This window comes from Hyperolius riggenbachi, chromosome 7, assembly GCF_040937935.1.
Source record: "Hyperolius riggenbachi isolate aHypRig1 chromosome 7, aHypRig1.pri, whole genome shotgun sequence".
Classification (NCBI taxonomy): Eukaryota; Metazoa; Chordata; class Amphibia; order Anura; family Hyperoliidae; genus Hyperolius; species Hyperolius riggenbachi.
Genome location: NC_090652.1, coordinates 29,458,200 through 29,476,581, shown reverse-complemented (window position 1 = coordinate 29,476,581; position 18,382 = coordinate 29,458,200). Strand labels below are relative to the sequence as shown.

The 18,382-nt window shown below is 45.0% G+C and overlaps 1 protein-coding gene across 1 annotated transcript in view; it reads right to left on the bottom strand.

Moving 5' to 3' along the window:
- ALDOA (aldolase, fructose-bisphosphate A) overlaps positions 1 to 18,382 on the bottom strand; it is a 445,177-nt gene that overhangs the window by 392,397 nt on the left and 34,398 nt on the right. The window lies entirely within an intron of this gene.

Genomic DNA, 18,382 nt, shown 5'->3' with positions numbered 1-18,382 from the left:
GGGGGAAATTGAGTTGAACTTACACAGGGCTTCTAATGGACCCCCACAGACATCCTGTGCCCGCGCAGCCACTCACCGATGCTCTGGCCCCGCCTCCAGTTCACTTCTGGAATTTCAGACTTTAAAGTCAGAAAACCACTGCGCCTGCACGCCCGTGTCCTCCCTCCCGCTGATGTCACCAGGAGTGTAGTACGGAGACCCAGTATGGTCTGTGCCTGCGCCGTGCGCTCCTGGTGACATCAGCGGGAGCGAGGACACGGCAACGCAAGCGCAGTGGTTTTCAGACTTTAAAGTCTGAAATCCCAGAAGTGAACCGGAGGCGGGGCTGGAGCATCAGGGAGTGGCTGCGTGGGCACAGGATGTCTGTGGGGGTCCATTAAAAGGCCCGGGTAAGTTCAACTCATCTTCCCCCGACCCCCCCCCCCCCCCCCCCCTCCCCTAGTGTCCCTTTAAGGCAGGCTAGAGCTTTACCACTGTTGATTTTATTTATCAGAGCATTGCTAATAACTGCATACTGTAGGGACGGAATGCTTATTCCCCCCCCCCCCCCCCCCCCGCGTTCCTAATACTTCAGTGATTGTGAGCTCCTGGGACGAGCCCTGTAACGCTGATGCCCTGCAGCGACTGGAACAGGAGCGTAGCTGAATCTCTGATCCTGTATGGCTGGTTTACTCTCCCGCCGCTCTTGTAAGTCTGCAGAACGCGATGAGGTCAGACTTGCTGACCCGTGTATTATTTTGTGATATCCATGTTCCTCCAGACTTGTGATGTGTTATTAATAGCCTGTTAATAAAAGTCTGTCTTTTTGTTTTTTATTTTTCCTTGGTTTTTTTATTGTGCGATATGAATTTAATCTTTCAGGCTGTTTAGCTCCTTTCACTCTATACGATTGCAACTGTGGCTAGAAGTACAGTGTGACAATACACTGAAGCATACAGTGCCAACGAGTTGTTTACTGCCTCTGTAGCCCCGCCTTCCCACCGAGGATTAGCCTACGCCAGTGATGGCTAACCTTGGCACTCCAGCTGTGACAAAACTACAAATCCCATCATGCCTCTGCCTCTCCGAGTTATGCTTAGAGCTGTCAGATTATTGCAATGCCTCGTGGGACTTGTAGATCCACCACAGCTGGAGTGCCAAGGTTAGCCATCACTGGCCTAGGCTGTTTAGCCATGAGTTCTCCTCAGAGCATTGTGGTAGCCCAGGTGTTTTTACTGGCTATAGAATACAGTAAACATTCCGTAGTGATCCAGCTGCCAGTTCTGTCCCCACCTGTAATATGTTTAAAGTAAAAAAAAAATTACAACGGGCAGATTCTGACTAAAGTTAAATTGTTTTAGATTGAAAGAATGTCACATAGCTATAACTTAAAGGGAACCTAAACTGAGAAGGATATGGATTTTTCCTTTTTAAAATACCAGTTGCCCGACTCTCCTGCTGATCCTGTGTCTATAATACTATCAGCCACAGCCCCTGAACAAGCATGCAGATCAGGTGCTCTGACTGAAGTCAGACTGGATTAGCTGCATGCTTGTTTCAGGTGTGTGATTCAGCCACTACTGCAGTCACAGAGATCAGCTGGACGTCCAGGCAACTGGTATTGTTTAAAAGGAAACATCCATATCTCTCTGTTAAGGTTCCCTTTAATGCAGGGCTCTGCAGATCTATGCATCTTGAAAGTGCACCAATGAAATCCTGCAGAGTTGGAAGGTGATTGGTCGCTTTTTAAGCTGCATAAATTCGAATTGAGAATTTGCATAATTGTGCATCAAATCAGAGCGATTAACATCTTGAACATCCATAGTAAGGAGGAAAGCCATATACTTGGCAGTTGCTGTAAAGGACAACTGAAGTGAGAGGGATATGTCCTATTTACAGTATTTCCTGTTGAACAATACCAGTTGCAGCCCTGCTGGTCTATTTGGTTGCAGTAGTCTCTGAATCACACACCTGAAACAAGCATGCAGCCAATCTGGTCAGATCTGACAATAATGTTAGACGCACCTGATCTGCATGCTTGTTCAGGATCTATGGCTAAAAGTATTAGAGGCAGAGGATCAGCAGGAGAGTCGGGCAACTGGTTTTGCTTAAAGTGAATGGGAACTGCATTTAAAAAAAATGAAGCAAATACTTGAGGGAAGGCTCTGGGTCATATAGACCTCTCAGGGCTCTCTATCCTGTGCTGGCTTTCAATCCCCCACAGAAAGGGTATTTGGAAGTCTTCGGGAGCCGTGTCCTCCCCAAAGACGTGCGGCTCCGTACTGCACACACGTGACCATGCAAGAGAGCGTGCTTGCGCAGGCGCAGTACAGGGCCGCCCTTCTTCAGGAGCACTCGGGCTCCCTGAAGACTTCTGAAGCCTCCTTCGGCCGGGTAAAGCAGTATTTGACTAATTCAGTCAAATACTGCTACCGGGCGAGCCAGCACTGCAACGAGGGGACCAGGAGAGTAGCTGGAAGGCTCAATAGGACCCAGAGCCTTCCCTCTCCTTGGGCAAGTATCTGTCATTTTTTTTTTTTTTTAAATGCGGTTTACATTCACTTTAAAAGGATATAAATATGGCAGCCTCCATAGCCCTCTTACTTCAGTTTTCTTTAAAGAAAACTTGAAGCCTAAAAAAATAATTAGATACCACTGTAGAGGGAAGCCCCCTGCCAGCCAGGACCTCCTGCTTCATGCATACAGATGCCTGTAGGGTTGGCACAGGGTAACTTGGGTGCCACTGTAGGCTGCTATGCAATTGGAGGCTATAGCAGCACTCAATGTTTACATTTAAACAGACCTGAAAATATGTTTGGGGGGGGGGGGGGGGAATCACCTGCCAGCCCCCTGCAGCCGTCCTGTTCCATGCCGGTACTCAAAGAGCTCCAGTCCCTTGCCATGGCTCTGAGCTTTGTTTTTTATCATGCATCTTCAGGTCAAGAGTTTGGCTAAGCGATAGGAGGAGTAGGTTTAGTTTGAATATTCTGTTGCAGTGTTCTTCCCAGAAAACTTTTCCAGCCGGGTGGCATAAAAAAGTAGCCGGGTGGGGCGCAACTGGGTAAGCTCTGCTTACAGCATAGTAGGGAGGAGGAGGAAATAAGCCGATGTTTCAATCTTCTGAACAACAAAATGCTCGAAGCTCTAGCAATAGGACTGTTCAAAAATTGAGGTGCATGGCTTAATTATCAATGGTATTCAAAATCACCAGTTTGAAAATGTTTATGCAGTGCCCACCCTTACCGCCGAACCTATTAGTTACATTTTGTGTATGCGTTGGCACTGCACATGCACAGCTCACAACGTGGAGTGAAATCTCTCCACCTACTGTTATCTCTGTACAAGTGCATATTTTAAAAGTCCTTTTCAGGATTATTTGCTGCATATACTAAGTTTCTGTGTCTCACGAGGGGTAAGGAGTTGGATCTAAAAACAGAGGAGCACGGCACTTTCCATCTGTTTTCTGAAATAATAATCAGTCCACTGACAAGGCATGATACAGGCCAGATAACGGGGTTCCCTACGTACAGTTTGTGTTATGGGAGATTGTATGTCTAATTTGTAAGTTGAGTCCTGTGTTCAACAGGGTGAAACGTGAATAGTGCTTTTTGTTGTGGAACTACAAGGCTCAGCATGTCCTACAGATCAGATTCGACAGAAGCTGCTAACTCGCACACAGTTATGAACTGAGTTTTCTTTGTGAAAATGCAAAGCTCAGCATGATTAGAAAGGGCATGTTGGCCCCTTGAGATTCCAGAGGTTTATTAGTGCTGCCAGGCAAGAGGCCTAACCGGTAGTGCAGAAAAGTCACACTGGCTCATGCTCTGTTCAGCTAATGATGCCGACAGCATGGTGGGAGTTCTGGACAGTCTTATAGCAACAGCATTCCACCAGCACCGTGTGTGAAATTATGCTGCAGGGTATTTAGATGTCAACCAGCCCATTGACTTACATTGGTTAGCTTTTAATGTGCATTTGCATATGAAAAATGTGTGAATTTGACAAGTGTGAACTGTGCCAAAACTACTCTAAATCAACCGATAACCTGAGAACTGCAGGCAAGAGAGTCTTGCACAGCCCTGCTAAATATTTGTAGCAGCTCCAGGGATGTAGCTATAAGGGCTTTTTCACACTGGATTCTGACTGCTTCCTGCGGCGTCTCGTTAGGCTGCGGGCTTTCAGCGGTGATCACCAACGTCCTGTCGCGCTTGGTGTTTGACCCTGCAAGCTGCATGAGGCGCCCACGGTCGCCTGCAATGGCAGAAAACTGGAACGCTGTGTCCACGTAAACAATGATAAATGTATGATATAAATGCTCCCATTCACTTGAATGGGAGCGTTGTCCAGGACGCCTGCGGTAAACGCCTGCCAAGCGGCTGTGTGAAACGGTCTTAAATTATGTGGCCCTTTGTGAAATTTTTGGTTCCCCCCCCCCCCCCAAATATAAATATCTAAAGCACCTTTGTCCCCACACACACCACTTTTAGGTAGTCAGAGGTGCCCCCCAGTATAAGTAACCAGGGGTGCTCCTGGGATCACCATAGCCGCGGGAATTTGTGTCATGGCTGGTGGCGATAAGGGGGTCTGCAGTGGGCTTCATGGAGATTAGTAGTGGGTCCCTGAGGTGCAGAGTAGGCTCTGCTGGCGTTCTACCTTTTCCATGTGTCACATGACCCTCCAGCAGGTTGTGTAAAGAAATAACTATGGATTTAAAGAGACGATGTTGGTGGAGCTGGAGAGGTGGGTTACTTCTCTTCGCCACTAACACTATTCTGCCAGAAGTAGGACCCCCAGTACTAGATAACACTCCCCAGTATAAGTGGCCAGACCTAGCCCTCCGTATGTAGCTCCCCTTCTATAGTTGGCTTGATATGACCCCTCTCCCGTGCAGAGTAGTCTTAGTGGAGAAGTGAAGTAACTCACCTCTCCAGGCTCCACAGACGATCTTACTTCCTACACAGTCTATGGGCTCTATTCATAAAAAATTTGTGGCGAAAAAACTCCTGGAGGGAAAATACCGCAGCGGTATTTTACACTTCTGGGTGGTCATTCATAAAAATCTTGCCAGCTGCGATGCAAGTGCGGAGATCTCCCGCTGAAGGCTGGCGGTAAGCTGACGGAAGGCATGCGGAAACACTTCAGCCAGCAGAGTCCCTCCGTGCGCTGCTCTCTCTGGGAGGTCTGTCCCATTCACTTGTATGTAATCCGCAGGCTTCGAGGAAGCGGTATTTCCCGTCCACATACCGCTTCCTCTAATCTTTGTGAATGGCCATTTTGTTACTTTTTTCTAGATAAATCTAGAAAAACACTGGAGAAGGTGGAAATTTCTCACTCTGCTGGGGGATTGTAGATTTTCATGCGGGAACAGCTTTTATGAATGCCCACTTTGCTAAATGGTCGGGAAAATCCGCTGTTTTGAGCGGAAAACTTGCGGTAACGGTTTATGAATAGAGCCCATTGTCTTTATGAATCCAGCATTGTTTATTTATGCAACCTGCTGGCGGATCACTTGATGCATGGAGAAGGTAGAACACTGGAGGGGCCTACCATGCACCTCTGGGGCCCACCACTAATCTCCATGAGGTCAGCTGCAGACCTTATCGCCACCAGCCATAACACTGGAATTCCCTTGGCTATGGCCACATAGTCTCTATGGTTGTTATGGTGATCCCTACATCCCTGAGCCGCTTTCAGTAAGGCCTTGTTCACATTATCTGCATTTTTGTGAAAATTTGAGCGTGGGATGATTTTTCAAAATCGCCCTGAAAGCGCTTGTGCAATGAATCTCTATGAGAGAGTTCACATCTGAGCGGTTCGTTTGTGATCTGCGTAGAAAAGCGGTGCTTGACATTTGTGAGGCAATTTGCCTCAATGGAAGGTATAGGAAAAACGCAAAACGCTTACAAAATCACTTTGGCAAGCGATTGCGTGAGAATTTAAAAAACAAAACAAAACATTGTATTTATTGATTCCAGATTTCCAGATGGAAGCGCTCTGCAAAAGCGTTCACAAAAATACTCACAAAAACAAGCGAACGCACAGAAAATCACCGGAAAATGGCAGGTTTACTTGAAACTACAGCTTAATTCGACTTTTAATTATTCGATTTGTTTTTTGGCATCTTTTATCAACACGATTTTGCCTACTGCCACTCTGATTATGGAACCCACTGGGGATCTGAGCGCCCACCAGGTCTAAGAGGCTCCGCTCCTAAAGTATTCCCCCATGCCAGGGTTGCGATTGTCCTGATGTCACCGCAGTGCAGAACCACTGAGTATATATTTTTTTATTTTTTGATGTCTGCAGATTAACAGACACTCCGTGGTGTATGAAGCATGTGCTCCGAGTTATATTGAGAGATCTTTCAATACCAATTTTCACCTTGCTTAAAATTTTCGTTGGAAAATTGCTTTGAATAGTATTTCAGCTACTGATATCCAGGGGCGTAGCAATAGGGGTTGCAGAGGTAGCCACAGCATCGGGGCCCCAAAGGGCCCTCCCTCAACTACAGTATTAGCTCTCTATTGGTCCTGTGCTCATAATAATCACTTCTATAGATACTTTGAATAGTAGTAATCATTAACAAGCTGTTCCCCATCCCCTTCTTGCACCTCTGAGACTGTAGTTACCATTGGCAGGGTTTGGTGCGCCGTATCAATTGCTATGTATAGAGTGCTTGGGGGGCCTCATTGTAAAACTTGCATCGGGGCCCACAGCTCCTTAGCTACGCCACTGCTGATAACATTGTGGGACCTGAATGGCAATTGTGGCATAGTAAGACGGGGTTGGCATCACAATTCCTTGGTGTATGATGTTGAGAAAATCGTCCCATTGTATTCTTTACTTATTTTACAGATTGTTCCAGAAGTGACTAAAGTGTGACATTTAAAAGATAAAGGGTAATAGTGCTAAACCAAAAAATTCTTCATCCTGTTCCAACTGTGTCAACGTCTGTCATGAAAGATCACACTGTTTGTTTCTGGAAAGGGGTTAGCAAACGTGGACCCCAGTGTGCAGACACCTCAGATGTGCAGCAGTTCATCCTGAATCATTTTCCACATACTACCATAACTGAGGCCAGTTTCATTCATGAATATTTGGATGGTTGGTCATCTTTCTTCCAGGCTTAAACACCTCACTTTCTTCAGTGTGGCCGCATAGTCAGGGACGTATCTGGATAATATGACGCCTATGGCAAACACTGAAATTGTGCCCCATATCCATACTGGAGGTTTCACTCCAGTATTGATATCCAGAGTTGTGTCCACCCGAGTATAGGTAGCCAGAGGTGCCCCCTCCCAGCATAGGTATTTAGATGAGCCCCACCCCCCTTATAAGTAGCTCCCCAGTATAGATTGCGAGTTAGCCCCCAACTATAAGTAACAAGCAGCATCCCTCAGTATGGTTGTGGAGCACGAGGGAGGAGGGTGCAGAGGGAGGAGGGGACGCTAGGCAGTGCGGGAAAGGTTCCTTACTTCCAGGTGTGTGATGAGACAGTGCTATCTCCTGTGCTGCCCACACAGCCTGAATTCCAGAGCTCCGTGCATCTTCCTTACTTCCTGGTGTGTGATGAGACAGTGCTATCTCCTGTGCTGCCCACACAGCCTGAATTCCAGAGCTCCGTGCATCTACCTTACTTCCTGGTGTGTGATTAGACAGTGCTATCTCCTGTGCTGCCCACACAGCCTGAATCCCAGAGCTCCGTGCATCTTCCTTACTTCCAGGTGTGTGATGAGACAGTGCTATCTCCAGTGCTGCCCACACAGCCTGAATCCCAGAGCTCCGTGCATCTTCCTTACTTCCAGGTGTGTGATGAGACAGTGCTATCTCCTGTGCTGCCCACACAGCCTGAATCCCAGAGCTCCGTGCATCTACCTTACTTCCTGGTGTGTGATTAGACAGTGCTATCTCCTGTGCTGCCCACACAGCCTGAATCCCAGAGCTCCGTGCATCTTCCTTACTTCCAGGTGTATGATGAGACAGTGCTATCTCCTGTGCTGCCCACACAGCCTGAATCCCAGAGCTCCGTGCATCTTCCTTACTTCCAGGTGTATGATGAGACAGTGCTATCTCCTGTGCTGCCCACACAGCCTGAATCCCAGAGCTCCGTGCATCTTCCTTACTTCCAGGTGTGTGATGAGACAGTGCTATCTCCAGTGCTGCCCACACAGCCTGAATCCCAGAGCTCCGTGCATCTTCCTTACTTCCAGGTGTGTGATGAGACAGTGCTATCTCCTGTGCTGCCCACACAGCCTGAATCCCAGAGCTCCGTGCATCTACCTTACTTCCTGGTGTGTGATTAGACAGTGCTATCTCCTGTGCTGCCCACACAGCCTGAATCCCAGAGCTCCGTGCATCTTCCTTACTTCCAGGTGTGTGATGAGACAGTGCTATCTCCTGTGCTGCCCACACAGCCTGAATCCCAGAGCTCCGTGCATCTTCCTTACTTCCAGGTGTGTGATGAGACAGTGCTATCTCCTGTGCTGCGCACACAGCCTGAATTCCAGAGCTCCGTGCATCTACCTTACTTCCTGGTGTGTGATTAGACAGTGCTATCTCCTGTGCTGCCCACACAGCCTGAATCCCAGAGCTCCGTGCATCTTCCTTACTTCCAGGTGTATGATGAGACAGTGCTATCTCCTGTGCTGCCCACACAGCCTGAATCCCTGAGCTCCGTGCATCTTCCTTACTTCCAGGTGTGTGATGAGACAGTGCTATCTCCTGTGCTGCGCACACAGCCTGAATCCCAGAGCTCTGTGCATCTCCCTTACTTCCTGGTGTGCGATGAGACAGTGCTATCTCCTGTGCTGCCCACACAGCCTGAAGTCCAGAGCTCCGTGCATCTCACTTACTTCCTGGTGTGCGATGAGACAGTGCTCTAGAGTTTGGAAAGAAGAATTTCTGATCTGGTAAAGTTTATATTCATGGGAATATCAGCTCCACTTTGCAACTCAAGGTTAAAGTTAAAACTACATCTACATATTTTTTTACATTACAATTTACACATATAATAACATTAAAAATTAACTGTTTATTTCCCACACCAAAATATTACCCAAATAAAACTTTTAATGGAAAAAAAAATTACAATAAAAAAAAAGAAAGACAAATAGTTACCTAAGGGTCTGAACTTTGTAAATATGCATTTGAAGGGGGTATAGTACGAACATTTTTTAAATTTTAAGCTTGTAAATAGTGATGGACGCAAAATGGAAAAAATGTACCTTTATTTCCAAATAAAATATTGGCGCCATACATTGTGATAGGGACAAAATTTAAATGGTGTCATAGCTGAGACAAATGGGCAAATAAAATACATAGGTTTTAATTATGATAGCGTGGATTATTTTAAAGCTATAATGGCCGAAAACTGAGAAATAATGCATTTTTCCATTTTTTTCTTATTAATCCTGTTAAAATGCATTTATAAAAAAATAATTCTTAGCAAAATGTACCACCCAAAGAAAGCCTAATTAGTGGCAGAAAAAACAAGATATAGATCAATAAATTGTGATAAGTAATGATAAAGTTATTAGTGAATGAATGGGAGGTAAAAATTGCTCTGGTGCATAAGGTGAAAAATCCCTGCGGGCTGAATTTTTTCCTATTATTATTATTATTTATTGTATTTATAAAGCGCCAACATATTACGCAGCGCTGAAATGGTTAAAGAGAACCAGAGACGAAGCACCCTCATGTATTTTACTATACAGTGTATATATATTATTGGGAACATGACAGTAAACACCTACCCTGCTCTCTGTTTCATTCTTTTCTGTTAAATCTGCCTGTTATCAGCAAAGCAGAGCCACAAGGGGGCAGACTTGGGCTTGAAAAGACATCACAGAAGACTGACTCAGCTATAATCATTCAGGTGAAAGCTAGACTGAATGCTCAGTCGGGGATTCTTATCAGAGCTGATAACAGGCAGATTAAGCAGAGAATGAAACAGAGAGCAGGGTAGGTGTTTACTGTCATGTTCCCATTGATATATATGGCAAAATACATGAGGGTGCTTAATCTCTGGTTCACTTTAACTGTTTATTTATTTAGAAAACAGAAAAGAAGCTGCTTGCTGAAAATAACCTATACATTATTTCAGCTCCACTTTTCTTGTTAGATAATTGTTGCCTTTTGCTAGCTGAGCAACAGGTCCCTGATTGCAGCAGAGCAGAGAGGGAGATGAACACTGCTCTGCTACTTCACTCTTTAATCGAAACGATTACAAATCTGGCCCTGTTCAGGACTCGATCCCTCAAGAGACAAATCAGGGCAAAGTGCTGCACAGAAACATTATGGGTTCTGTTACTATATGAGCGGGGGGTGTGTGGGGGGAAAGGGTTGATGGCGCAGCCCATAACTTTAAGACTTTCCACAGTAGGTGTAGGGAAGGGAACAAGGTGCTCAGCTGAGGCGATCTGGATCTTAAGTCGGCACATCAAGGTGGCTGTGCACATGCTAAATTCTCGACACAGATGCCCCCACACTCTGGTGTGTGTACCGGTATTAATGCTCCATAAACACTCCCGATTTCTTTTGCCCCTTTAAGCCTCTTGCACACTGTAAGTGATTCCGATTCAGATTCCGCTTTTTAATCAGTTTTTACGTCCGATTCAGATTTGCAGTGTGCAGGGAGCAAACTGCAAATCAGAATCTGAATCGGATGTAAAAACTGATTAAAAAGCGGAATCTGAATAGGAATCACTTGCAGTGTGCAAGCAGGGCCGGCCCTAGACTTTTTGCCGCCTGAGGAAAAAATGATTGCTGCCGCTGCCCCCCCCCCCCCCCGAGCTGGAGGGGTAGCGGGCAGGGCGGGGGTACTTACAATACAGTGGGCGGCATTGCAGGAAGTGACGTCAGTGGAGCGCACGCTGGATCGAGGAAGAGGTGAGTCCTCCCCGCCCACTGCCTCTTACGAGTTGCGCTTCTTATCTATTTAAGGTGAAGGGGAGCGGAGGACGGGGGACCAAGGCGAGGCCCAATACCCCGTCCTGCCCGCTACCCCTCCAGCTGGGTGGCCGGCTCCCCGCACCCACCGATGGGCGGATGCCGCCCCTAGAAATTTGCCGCCTGAGGCAAAAGTTTCACCCCGCCTCATGAGCGGGCCGGCCCTGTGTGCAAGAGGCCTTACGATTGTTACGATCAGGATAACATTGTCGTGATTATGGGCCGTGCAGACTGTTCTATGTAGGGGGATGGAGGGGCGATAAACACTGATTGAGGAAGTGGAGTTGAGGGGCGTATCAATAGCCTGTGTGACCACTGCTAATTCGTAAAGGTCTGAGGGCTAAGAGGTAGCCATTCTTGTACTTACATGCAGAGCAACAGCAGTGGAGCCTCATTCTGTACCTGCTTACGGTGACAGGTCCTCTTCACTGCTCTCTTTAGCCATGCAGCTTATCACCTTGCAGCTCCCGATGCCATCACATGACCTCAAGGGACAGGAGTGCAGGGTGCACAGTGTGGAGCTGCACTGAAGAGAGGGATGAGGAGGACCTGTCCTGCAACCGGAAGCAGGTATAGGATGATGCCCCACTGCTGCTGTGCTGCTATATATGGGGGTGGGCTGGCAAGTTACAGTTACGCTCCTGTCCAAATCCTATAACAACGTACTCCTTTGCTGTTAAGAGACAGCTGTACTCACATTGGATTCTCGTATGAGACAGTCCACAACTATGTTCTCGGCTAAAGATTTTCCAGCTTGTGTACAAGGCTTTGGGTGCGTACACACAACTAATTTTGACTGGCCAATGATGTATATTTTACAACCTCCATTTAGTATGAGGGCCAACAGATTTTCAATACTATGAACAGATTGTGTAGACAAGCTCCAATACTACATGGAGGTAGTAAAATTGGCCAATCAAAATTGGATGTGTGTACAGTGTGCAGTCCTGCTGATTTTTCTGTGGGGGCACTCATACTTTCATTTGTACATTAACCACTTAAGCCCAATTGGATGAATATATTGGTCCAGTGTAGTTGTTGAGACTGCACCACCAGTTTGTTACTAAATGAGGCATATGTGGTATAATTTTAACCGTGACGAGTTGTAGAATACATCTTGGTGTGTCTTAAAGCTTGGGCGCACGTCACATAAAAAATGGGTAGGGACAAACTCAATCCAACATAAAAAATTAATTTTCAAAACTATGATCAAACTTTGGAAAGTCTTAGCAAAACTACTAGAGACATACAGTATGTGGTAACATTTTAACTCTGATAAGTTGTAGAATAGAATTTAGAGAGTTTTGGGGTTGAGGCCCATGTCTTGTATATTCTTTTTAGTCACAAACTGAATCAAAAGCAATAACATTTTCGCATATTCTGTACCAAAATAAAAGACTTGTAAAATAAAAAAGTGACAGTATAAAATAATAAACATGTATTGTTACCTTAGGAACTTGGCTTTTTAAATATGTATGCCATGAGGGTATTTTACGATTATTTTTGCAAATAAGGTCTCATAATCATTGATAGTGTACAATGAGAAAGCAAAAAACACAAAACAGAAAAAAGACACCTTTATTTCCAAATACAATATTGTCACCATACATTGTGCTAGGAACACAGTCTAAATGTTGTAATAACCAGGATGGATGAGGAAATAAAATTTGTGGTTTTAACTTATATTTAGCACTGTTTATTGTAAAGTTTTATGGGATGTAAATGGAGAAAAGGTGTGTTATTTCTTACCTTAATTTCCTTTTAAAATGCATATAAAATTTTCACACACTAAAAGCTTAATTTGTCCTAAAAAAAAATCTATAGATAATTTAGGTGTGATTAGTAGTAATAAAGTTATTGATGAATGAATGGGAGCAGTGCCGATATGTGACAATTGCTCTCGTCCTGAAGTAGTTAATATTTTTTTTAGTACACAATCGGTAATGAGTAAACTGAATTGAATCCTGGCCACACGGATATCAATCCATCTGTGAGCGGAGATACGATTCTCATCTTATCGGTAAGGTGTGGCCTGTGCCTGGTCTGGCTCTCTGCTGGGATGTTCTGAGATTTCATTCCTCCTCCGGGGAAGAAAGAATACGCTGAGATTCTGAAATGATATCGTCTCCGGTAGATCAATCGTAATGACATTCCGTGTTCTCCTCTAGACTTCTCAAACTCCAAAGTGCTCAGAAAATTACATCCTCCTGAGATGACGGAATACCAGCTTAACTGCGATGACTTTATGGCTGAGAAAATATTCTCGAACGTGAAGGAGACTCCGACTCATTTGTGAGTATCGGTACATCTTTATTAATGGACCGGTCGGGTTTATGAACTCATTAGGCACACGTGAAGCAGACGATTTAATCCAGTTATGGCTTTGATAAAACTACTGGTATCTCCCAGGTTTGATCTGTTATTATTGCAGTTTGTTTTGGAATACGTACTCTGCAAAGTTTGTGTCACAGGCTGAGTATAAGGCCTGGAACCCACTAGCAGTACGTTACTAAGCCATTTTATAAGCGCTTGTGATTTGAAAAGCTCTTGCTAATGTAATGCTATGGGTGTGATCCCACTAGAGCAGTGGTGCCGAACTCAAAAACAAAGTAGGCCGAAATTGAGTTCTGGGACCAGGGATGCTCACCAGATGCCCGTGATTACTAGTGATTCAAATAAGGTTTAAGGGCTAGTCCACACTAGGTCCGGAAACGTATCCGTGGCTGCGTTTTTCAGCCTTGATGAAAAAACGGAGTCCCGGATACTAATGTTAAAAATAGCAGCCGGTCTCACCCAAGAAAAAAACTGATCCGTCTGCGTTTGCGGGGACCCGTTTTCAAAACCTGAACGGAAGGTCCGGATCTGCTGCATTTTCACGCAACGGATCAGGACCCTGATACACGCAGGGGTAGTGAAAAGCAATGAGAAAACTCAACTCCATCTCCACAGGCAAAATAGCACCAAAAACGGATGAAAAAACGGATAGCCTGAACTTTATTATTGGCCCAAAAAATCCTCCCACTACCTTCCTAATGACAGAGACGTTTTCTGTCCGTGTTTTGGGGTGAAAAACTGAACGAAAACTGATGCAAAACTGGTGCACTTTTTAGGAAAACGGATCAGTTTGCAGTCTGGTGGTACTTCCCCTGATCCCGGACTGCAGTGTCCGTCCTGCAACTGTGCCTAGTGTGGACCTAGTGTAACCATTTCAGCCCACGGGGATTTTTCACCTTATGCATTAGAGCAATTTTCACCTCCCATTCATTCACTAATAACTTTATCACTACTTAACACAATTTATTGATCTATATCTTGTTTTTTTACGCCACTAATAAGGCTTTCTTTGGGTGGTACATTTTGCTAAGAATTTTTTTTTATAAATGCATTTTAACAGGATTAATAAGAAAAAAATTGAAAAAATGCATTATTTCTCAGTTTTCTGCCATTATAGCTTTAAAATAATCCACACTACCATAATTAAAACCTATGTATTTTATTTGCCCGTTTGTCTTGGTTATGACAACATTTAAATTTTGTCCCTATCACAATGTATGGCGCCAATATTTTATTTGGAAATAAAGGTGCATTTTTTCCGTTTTGCGTCCATCACTATTTACAAGCTTATAATTTAAAAAATGTTTGTAGTATACCCCCTTCAAATGCATATTTAAAAAGTTCAGACCCTTAGATAGCTATTTTGTTTTTTTATTGTAATTTTTTTCCCATTAAAAATTTTATTTGGGTAATATTTTGGTGTGGGAAATAAACAGTTAATTTTTAATGTTATTATATGTGTCAATTGTAATGTTAAAAATATGTAGATGTAGTTTTACTATTTGCCCACAAGATGGCCACCTTGAGTTTATTTTTTTTCTCCTTGTGCTTCTCGCTAACCGGAAGCACAAGGGGGACGGGGAAATGTTTTTTTTTTTTGCAGAAAGACTGAAGCCTCTACTAAGAGTGCTTCTGTTTTTCTGCTGGGGACACGGATCGGTGATCGGGAACCATGTTCCCGTTCACTGATCCAAGGGCTACCGGGGACAGCACGTGGACGCGCCCATGATCGCGCGCGGGAGCGCGGCACCGCAGCAGAGCAGCCACCTGGATGTGAGCTTCACCTCCGGGCGGCAGAAATGGTTAATTGGCGCAGGTGTGCGGCAGGGGTACAAGGGGTTATTTACCCATAATTCCGCCGTCCACCCTGTGTTCCAAAGAGCTTGCACGCGTCCTATTGGTTGCGTTACAAGCCTCACACCGGCGCACTTCCTCCTTCAAGTGAACACCTGCGCCAATTAAACCTCATTTGAATCACGAGAAATCACTCATGATTATTCATGACAGCATCCAGTGAGCATCCCTGTCTGGGACCAAGTCACGGGCCGACCTCAATGTCTAGTGGCAACCTCTCTCCATTTACATAGTTACATAGTTATTATGGTTGAAAAAAGACATACGTCCATCGAATTCAACCAGTACAAAGTACAACTCCAGCCTGCTCCCTTACATATCCCTGTTGATCCAGAGGAAGGCGAAAAAACCCTTACAAGGCATGGTCCAATTAGCCCCAAAAGGGAAAAATTCCTTCCCGACTCCAGATGGCAATCAGATAAAAATCCCTGGATCAACATCATTAGGCATTGCCTAGTAATTGTAGCCATGGATGTCTTTCAACGCAAGGAAAGCATCTAAAACCCCTTTAAATGAAGGTATAGAGTTTGCCATAACGACTTCCTGTGGCAATGCATTCCACATCTTAATCACTCTTACTGTAAAGAACCCTTTCCTAAATAAATGGCTAAACCGTTTTTCCTCCATGCACAGATCATGTCCTCTAGTCCTTTGAGAAGGCCTAGGGACAAAAAGCTCATCCGCCAAGCTATTATATTGCCCTCTGATGTATTTATACATGTTAATTAGATCTCCTCTAAGGCGTCTTTTCTCTAGACTAAATAAACCCAGTTTATCTAACCTTTCTTGATAAGTGAGACCTTCCACCCCACGTATCAATTTTGTTGCTCGTCTCTGCACCTGCTATAAAACTGCAATATCATTTTTTGTAATGTGGTGCCAAGAACTGAATTCCATATTCCAGATGTGGCCTTACTAGAGAGTTAAACAGGGGCAATATTATGCTAGCATCTTGAGTTTTTATTTCCCTTTTAATCCATCCCAAAATTTTGTTAGCTTTAGCTGCAGCGGCTTGGCATTGAGTACGATTATTTAACTTGTTGTCGATGAGTACTCCTAAGTCCTTCTCCAAGTTTGATGTCCCCAACTGTATCCTATTTATTTTGTATGGTGCTAGACCATTGGTACGACCAAAATGCATGACTTTACATTTGTCAACATTGAATTTCATTTGCCATTTATGTGCCCATATAGCCATCTGTAAGGCTTGGTGGTGTATTCTCCACAGTCAGCATGCAACGCATGAGCTGACGTGAAGGAGGTACACACACTAGCACAAGGAAACAGGCTATCCCTAGTATAGTGGAGGGGAGGACTGACTCCAATACGAGATTGTGGCACACAGAGCCGGTGCAGATCTGACAGCCACAAACAATACTTTCGCTATAACGTCTCAGCGCAAAGTAGCGCTGAGCGCATAAACCAGAACTGAGGAGATCAGGACAGGTAGACAGAATGAACGCTTGCTAGCTAGCCGCTACTTAGTGACAGCAAGCGTCCACAACAAGACAGACTGGAATGAGGCAGCCAATGCGTTTGCAGCGATGGCGTGCTTCACAAAGACAGGACAGGATAGCCAGGAAATAGCAGGATCGAGATAGATGAACGTAACACAGACAAAAATACAATAAGTATGTTTTCCTAGCGTATTACAATTACAGCTATCAATGAAACTATTTGTAACGTCTGACTAACATATGTATATATCGGCAATGAACCGATATATGACATAAGCAGGAACACTGACTAGGACTGGAGCAATACAGGGAACAGGACTCAGAAGGATTCGCTATCTCTTCGCAGAGATGAACGCAATCCACAAACGGTAACAGAACAGGATTCAGAAGGATTCGTTATCTCTTCGCAGAGATGAACGCAATCCACAAACAGAACCAGGAGCAGGATAACTAACTCAGCACGGGTGATCACGATACGCGCAAACTACCAAAACGTGCTGGAAAGCTGACTAACTGAACACAGGATATAAACAGTTCGTGTACGTATACATCAGCGACACTGATGTATCAACGTAACACGAATACAAGGAAAATAATAAACGTGCTGGTATGCATATATATTGGCAATAAACCAATATATGATGCAAGACCAGCAAAGTATCTTTAGAACAAGAAACACAATCTGGGGCTGAAGCAACAGCAAGACTGGCTTAAACTGAAGCTATGATAACCCGAGGAGTCCTGCAGGAAGCAGATCTTTATACTGAGGTCATCCAATGGGAGCAGACATGCAGATTCCCACACAGGTGAATGATAATCAGTCACAAGCTGACAGCAGGGAAAGACAGACAAAGCTATGCAGCTTGCATGGAAAGAGATCAGAACTGCCTGAGCTGTAGCACTACTACTGCCAGCAGCACCTGCTGCAGCAGCGATCATGACAGTACCCCCGCCCTTAAAGGCGGATACCAGACGCCTCTCAAAACTGACATTCCCAAGGAGACAACCTAACTGATAATTCATGATGACCGGGACAGCCCGGCAAGACCAAATTCCAGAATCAGTCATCACAAGACTGGACCCATCAGAACCAGCACCTACAGAACCATGCTCATCAGTACTACAAGTCTCAGTGTGACACCCATCAGAACCATGATTTCCAGAAGAAAGCCTACCGAAGCTCTCTGAGCGATACCCACTGCCTTCCAGGGACCGTCCAAAAATGCCAAAGCCTTTGCAATGCCCACCGGAACTGTCTTTACCAACACAAAACCCACTGTTGAACCAGTCCAAGGTACCAGGACAAGCTTCCTCAGAGATCTCCCAGAACACTTTGAAGCTCCAAAGAGATCCCAAAAGGTCAGAACGCCCTTTAGGCTCACATGGAGAACTATCAAGAACCCCCATGGAACCTATGGCAATTCCCGAGTCAGGGTTACAAGGACAAACATCAAGATCAGGGCTTTCAGGGACCAGAACCATCTCTGGGCATGCAGGCAGACTGGCAACATCAGAACATGTCTCCCCTAAGGAAGCATCTGAGTACGCTAACACCTTAGACACACTTGGGCATTCTGGCACACAAAGCACATCTGGGCACACTGGCACAAGAGAAACCTCTGGGCATGTCAAGGAACTGTGAACCTCAGGGTCAGTCAAGATAGGACCGAAACCAGGACTGGACAAAAATTCATCATGACTAGACTTGCACTGGACTCTCACTAAAGAATGCAGGAACAGACTTGGATGTCGCTGATTCTAGCAAGGTTATTAACAAATCAGGTTCAGGCCAGGGGCTTAAACAAGACAGG